The sequence below is a fragment of the Cryptomeria japonica genome, chromosome 8 (assembly GCF_030272615.1).
Source record: "Cryptomeria japonica chromosome 8, Sugi_1.0, whole genome shotgun sequence".
NCBI classification, from domain to species: Eukaryota; Viridiplantae; Streptophyta; class Pinopsida; order Cupressales; family Cupressaceae; genus Cryptomeria; species Cryptomeria japonica.
The window spans coordinates 725,069,985-725,077,660 of record NC_081412.1 but is presented as its reverse complement, the minus strand read 5'-3'; positions in this window follow the sequence as shown (position 1 = coordinate 725,077,660).

Sequence of the window (7,676 nt, the reverse complement as noted above, 5' to 3'; positions counted from 1 at the left end):
CGCTAGAAGTTCTTTCAGCTGGTTTAAAGAGACTATGATTGACAGTAACAACTTCACCATTATGGGGAAATTTCAAACACTTGTGAATAGGAGAAGCAATAGCTTTCATGGAAGATAGCCAAGGATAGCCAAGCTTCACACGAAATTGTTCGGATGAAGGAATAATAGCAAAGTTCACATCAAGGGATTTGTTATGGACCTCAATAGGTAATGTAATAGAACCAATTGCAGGAGAAGAAAATGCATCAAATAATTTCACAACCACATCTATTTTGTCATAGATCACTTGATTCAATTGCAAAGTAAAAAGAAATTCTTCAGTAATAACATTAGCCATGCACGAAGGATCAATAAGCACTCCACGGCAAGGTGTATTCTTGACTTTTGCAACTATGTATAAAGGACCATCAGGTGCCCTGATAGTTTCACTAGAATCAAATGTGATGGAAGGTTCTTTAGGGTTTTCTTGCTGCTCTACAAAGTTAATCACATTCGGAGTCATAGACACAAGACCATCAGATGAGAAAGAGGAATCATTAGTCTCAATCGCATTAGAGGTATGAGAAGGTAATGGATCAGTAAAAATCTGAAGATTTTGGTTAGGAGGAGCTACAGATGTGTTGCCTTTATCATTCACTCCAGAAACAGAGATAGTATTATTATCAATCAAATCTTGAATTTTACCCTTTAAAGCAAAACATTTTTCAGTATCATGCCTAGGTTGATGATGAAATTGACAAAAAGATTTGTTATCAAAATAAGGTGAATTAATCTTTGTAGGATCAATTTGCCTTATAGGGGGAAGAGTAAGCACATTTTGTTCCAATAGCTTATTCATAATACTATGCAATGATTCATTCAAAGGAGTATACTTTCTTTCTTTCTTGAAAAATTTAGAAATAGGAGGCACACCTGATGCTGCATTCACATTGTTGTTGATGATGTTTTCATTGAATTTGATGGACTCTCTATTCGGTTTAAACTTTCCAAATGGTTGTTGACTGCTATCACCCTTATCACTCAGAGCCATAGGATGTGATTGTTCCATTTGACTCACAGTCAGTTGATTATTGTGAAGAGTTGCACACAACTGTTGGAAAGAAGTAAACTCAGAAAACAGGAGTTTGTCTCGAATATCTTTTTGCAAATTAGAAATAAAGATTCTTTGAATATCATTGTCAGGCACTGGAAAAGAAATCTGAGCATACAAATGTTTATATCTACCAATGAAATCAGTCACTTTTTCTTTAACACCTTGTTTACAATGCATTAAATCAATCAAAGTAACTTTAGGACTTATATTGTTTTGAAATTGTTGAATGAAAGCATTTGCAAGTTGTTCGAAAGAAGTAATAGAATAAGAAGGCAACGAGCAATACCATTGTAGAGCTTTATCTCTTAATGTTCTAGTAAACAGTTTCACAAGCAACCTTTGGTCATAAGCAAAATCAGTACATATTGTTTGAAAGGTCTTAACATGTGTTAGAGGATCACCTTTACCATTATAAAGCTCCAAATGCGGGATTTCAACATGTTTAGGAGGGATAGCTCGAACAATGTCAAGGGAAAGTGGGCTCGCAACATCAAATGTGGGCACACTAAACTTAGATTGATTCATAGAGGCAATTTGTTGCTGTAAAGAAGAGACAGTTTGTGCAAGATTGTTAATGGTCGCTTCAGTCGAAGAATTCATATTAGACGTGTTAGATTGAGATGGAGGTGTTATGTTATTGAAAGAAGGTAGAGAGTAAGGTGGTGGGACACTATGATAATTAGTCATAGGAGAGGATTGGAAAGGAGGAACACTACAAGGAGGAATGGAATGGTTGAATGAATTGCCCCCTTGCGTCATGTTCATTTGTGGAAATGTAATAGGGACACTCATTGAAGGAATGAATGAAGAAGTCGGATTGAATGAAGGAAGAGGGTTAATTGAAGAAGAAGGATTGCCCCCATGACTGGTAATCATAGGTGGAATGTCTTGTATAGAAGTAGTCATTATGTTTGATGTAAAGGTAGGTATGCTAGCAATAGAAGTTGTCAAAGGAATAGAATGATTGACTTGAGTGGGAGGTTGTGTATAACCTAAAGTTTCGGCACAACTCTTTATAGGCATCACATTCAAATCCACAATGTGTGCAATACCACGCAAAATATCAATTCCATTCTTATCACTTTGAAGCATATGTTTTAGACCCTCAATTAAAGGAAGAGCTTGACTATCGAGGTATTCTTGAGACATCCATTGTCGAAAATCGTCAAATTGGTTATCCAATTTCGCAAGTTGTTCTACAGAAACCTCATGGAAAGCTTCTTCATCATTAGGAGGATTAGAGGAATTACCCATGTCCTCGTTAAAAAGGCTATTCAAATTAGGTTCCATCTCCTCGGTAATTAAACCTCGGAAAGACTTAATTCTACGACTTCGTCTAACGGGAATAGTGTAAGTAGGGCTTATTGTTGTAAAACTCATGCACTAGAGAGGGAGAGAAGATTTTGAATTTAGAGGTAGCAAAGTTCAGTAAAATCAGCCAATCTTCTAGATTTAAGCTGTTAAATGCAATCACGACAATCTCCCAAAATTTCAAAAAAAATGTCAGGGACCGTGGCGCTCGAAGTGCACACAGTCCTCGCAACTTTTTTTGAAATTTGCAGGGATGATGATTTTAGAGCTAATCTGAAAAAATTGAGTGATTTTATGATCTGTAGATAGGCCAAATTAAAGTTGCAATCTCAAAATTGAACCCTACCAAGATTGTCGAAAAAATGCAAAGTTTGAATTTTGAAAAAGAGAGGGAAACTGAAATTTTGAATTTTATGATTTTAGAGGGAATACCAAAAGCAATGCAAGTTTTGAAATTTAAAAGTTGACCCAATTTCACGCAAAATTCAATTTTGAAAGCGGAAATCAAAGTTGTTGTAATTAAGCACTTAATTTCAAAAGTCACAAATTGCAAGAATTTTGAATAAAGCACTGAAATTTTGAATGAATGCCAACACACTTTTCAGATTTAGGATAATAAGAAACACAATTTTGACACAAAATTTCAATTTCAACAATTTTTGAATGATTAGGAGCCTTAATCCAAGCAATCACAAGACCAACTTTGACTGTAATTTTGAAAGTGTTAGAATTGATAAAATCAGCCAAAATTTTGGATTTTAGCAGAAAAATACAGTAAGATCTAGCTCCCGAAATTTTGAAAAAAATGTCAGGGACGATGGCGCTCGGAGTGCACATGGTCCTCGCAACTTTTTTCCAAATTTTCAGGGATGAGAGATATTATGATTTTATTGCGGAATCCAAAGTTACAGCTGATTTGGAGATGTTTTGATCAGTGAAATTATCAGTCAAAGGTTGAATCAAGAGGGTTTTAAAAATTAGGGTTTTGACACTTAACCACTTAATTTTCAAAATTAAAGCATGGATATGATTTGATAATTTGCAGTAGAAGGGTAGATCTGAAACAAGCATCAACAATTTAACATTTTGCAAGCTCAATTACTAAAAAGAAAATTTTAGGGCTTTTATGCAATCAACCTCTAAACTTTGCAAAAGATCAAACATGGAAATGTAATCAAGGAATCCAATTTTCAGATCTAACTATGAATAATCAGAAAGGATGTTCACGTCGGGTTCACCAAAATGTAAAGCGGAAAATAATCGAACCCTAGTTACTCTCCCCTCTTCCAACTCCAAGGAGAGAGAAGGGAGGTTACTAGGGTTGACGGTTTTCACTTAGGGGAGACTTTACATTCAAAAGAGGGGTTGAAACCCACAAGATCCAATCCCACACAATGCAAGATTGGATTCTAAATGAGTTTCAAGGGTTAAGACAGCAAGGCTACCCTCTTTTGTAGAGAATGTGGATAGAATGATTAAGCTAGGAATACATAGAAAGTGAGGAAGATTCACTTTTAAACTGAGATAGGGATATAGGATGAAGCTGCGGACCTGGAATTAGCAGTAAAATGTCGAGACGGCGCTGTCCTGCAAATTTGAGCGAAAGTTGACGGGACAATGGCGCCCGACGTGCACACGGTCCTCCAAAAAATCCGCAAAACGAAGGGGGATCTGTTCGTCTCTACACAAGGATTCCAGATCTTCAATTTCAGCCGCGTACCTGCAACCTACACACAGAAAAGCGAAGACGATTGGGGGGTTAGGGATTAGGGGTTTGCCCTTAGGTCAAACCCCGGTTTTGGAATTAACCAAGAAATGAGAAATGCTGTAAATGTAAATGACTGTAATGTAAAACAAGTACTAGTACCTTGTTGTAAGGATGTTTGTATCCTTATATGCGAAGGTATAGATGTTGTTGTTTGTTGTATGTTGTATGTTGTAGTATGTGATCTCCTCTTCAATGGTTGAATCCTTGTCTTGAATGCAACACTTAGCCTTGAATGGAGACTTAGAATGCTCAATTGCTTGAAGGAATGCTTGAATGCTTGAATGCTTGAATGTTTGAATATCGCTTCTACCTTTTTTCCATCTATCCAAATGAGAGAGGAAAATGTCATTTATATACTTGTCAATTAGGGTTGATAGACTGATTTTCCCAACCTTAGGCCGACCAGGAAATGTTATTTTCCAATTTGCAAACAAAAAGACCCGAAGTCCCATAGGAGACCGGGCCCAAAATAGGGCCAGGGACCAGGGCGCCCAACGCCCTGGTCCCACCTCCCGGGACAGCAGGGTGCAAGGAGGGATCAGGCAGGGTGCTGGAAAAAATGCAGTTTTTGGTGTCGTGAGCAAGTTTCAGGGTCTCCATTCAGGTTCAGTGTTGCGTCGCCATCGTGAAGACCCAAATGCGGTCAAAATTGCAAGTGTCGCAATTTTAGGACGCTACAATTATGTCATCCATCCTAGGCAAAGGAAATCTATACTTCACTATGATCTTGTTTATCACTCTAGAGTTGGTACACATCCTCCAGTCTCCATTCTTTTTTAGGTGCTAACACTATTGGCATTGCACAAGGACTCAAGCTTTCTCTTATCAAACCTTTCCTCAATAATTCCTGCACTTATCTATTCAACTCCTCGTTCCTAGTGTCATCCAATGTGCTGCTTTAGTAGGCAAACTAGCTCCGGGAATCAAGTCCATGCAATGACTGATACCTCTCACAAGGGGGTAATCCATCAGACACATTATCTGAAATGATATCTCAATATTTTGTCAGCAACTCCTTTATCTCTTCTGACTCTTCTTCTTCATGCTTTGGATCTTTAGTCTTCTTAGGGACTATAGCAAAACATACATTCTCATGTCTCATCCCATCCAATAATTTCATTCCATCCACCAAATAGATTCTATCACTTGTACAAACTTCACTCTTCAAAGGCTCTTCCAAGGGCAACAAGGTCTGTTTCATCCCATTTTCAACAATAGTGTATATATTCTTCCTCCCATCATGTATTGCCTATCTATCAAATTGCGAAGGTCTACCAAACAAGATATGACAAATATCCATAGGCATAATATCACACAAAACTTCATCATGATAAGATCCAATTATCAATTTCACCAAACATTATTCACTCACTAGTATCTTATGATCATCCTGAATCCATGCATTCTGATAAGGTTAGGGGTGCTTCAATCTCTCCAAATTCATCTTATTCACCATCTCCTCTAAACCAAGATTATCTAAACTACCACTATCAATAATAAATTTACAACACTTACTAGATACTTTACATCTGGTCTTGAACAAATTCCTCCTCTATAAGGGCTCTTCATCCTCGCCGGTGTGACACAAATCTTTGGTCATCACCAAAAATTCTCCATCTTTCAGTTTATTAGCTGATCTGGTATGGTCTTCTTCTACCAATGTTTCTCTTCTAGTGTTCTCTACCTTCTTACATTCAAAGGCATGATGTCCTTCTCCTCCACACTTAAAATAGGTTCCTCTAAACACTCTTTTATCTTGTCTTTTGTCTTCTTTTCCATAACCCTCATTCTGGTATCCATCAGATTCTCTTCTCCGATAAAAATTTCTATCATCCTTTCAGTATGAACTAACATCTCTGCTAACTTCCTTGTCTTTGTTATGATCTACATAGGGTCCTCTTCCTTCGGAATAGATTCTTCCTCCTTGAAGTCTTCCTTTGGAAAAATTTCCATCTCGACCTCTTTGCTTCTACTCATGTCTTTTGTTCAAATTCTCTTCTTCCTTTAGGGCATATCAATAAGCTTCTCAACATTTTGAAACTTGATTAGACTGAGTTCATCTTGTATTGACATCTATAACCCATTCATTTAACATCATCATCAATATGTTTGGATCTGATATTCAACTTGTAAAATGCTTCGGTATGCTCCTTCACACTAGATTCCTTCTACTTCAGGTTCTGCAACTTCCGGAATAGTTTCACTTGATAATCGGTAGGCATAAATTTTGATTTCAACTTGCTAACCATTCTCTCCCAAGATTTGATCTTCTCTTTACCTCTTCTTTGTCTATCAACCTGCAAATGTTCCCACCAAAGAGATGCATGAACTTTCAACTTAGTGCAAGCAAATCTTACCTTCTTATCTTTTGTGGTGCCTTCAAAATCAAAATATTTTTCCATATTCGTGATCCAATCTAGCAATTTATCCGAATCCAATTAGCCATCGTAGTCTGGTGGGGTAAAATGTGGTTTGGTATTTGCTCTAGACATTTCTCTTATAAACCTCTCTTCATCCGGATCATTCGCCAGTGGATTTACTCCTTGTTCTCAAGCCACTTCTTCTTTATCATCACTTACATATTCAATATGTCGACCTCTTCTCTAGGCCATTTCAACAACTTCAAATGGGGCTACAATTCCTCTCAATATTTTCATCACAGTTGGGTCTGCATTTCCACGTGCTCCAACACCTCTAGCATTTCTCTGAGCCATATTACACTAGTCCTCTGCAGCTGCAGGCTAGATCCTCAATCTACCACCCTACAACAAAATCTTGTAGGACTCCACAATCTTTGGAATGAATACTCACTCTGATACCACTTGGTGTAGTCACGATAGGGAGGGTCCTCAAAGAGAAAAATCCAGACCGTGCAAAAAGAGTTAACACAGTAGAATAAACACAATGTGATGGAGGAAATGTAGGAATATTATATCATGAAAATCAATTACAATCTTCCAACAAAATGCGGGCTTACAAGATTAAGCACACAAGCCTGATTACATACATGCTCATTACACTATCCAGGCTCAAGGAAGAACACGAGCCAACTCCGGACCTCTTAAACTTATGATTCTTCTTCTATATTCTCATAAATGAATTCTACATGCTTAATTACATTGATTTATATGATCAAGAATGATCTGCATCGGCCCAAGATGAAACAAATACCAATGAACAAGACGAAATGTGTAAAACAACAAGGTCAGCCTACGCCAAGAGATCTCTCCAAAAAATACATAGAATGAAGTGTGTACCTAAGGGAAGGTCATCCACACACCAAGGAACATTGGAAACAACGAACTGAACCTCCGCAACCTACGAAAATGATCCACAAGATTCGCCAATGGCAAATAGGTCCAAGCGGTTCCAATGTTCTAAGCTAGAAAACTATCTCAGATTCCAAAAGTGATAACTTGTCAGAAAAAGATTCAAATGTCCCCCAAACATAGGATAAGGTAGAAGAACATGTCCACGAACAAAATCTAGCTCTGCAAGATTTGG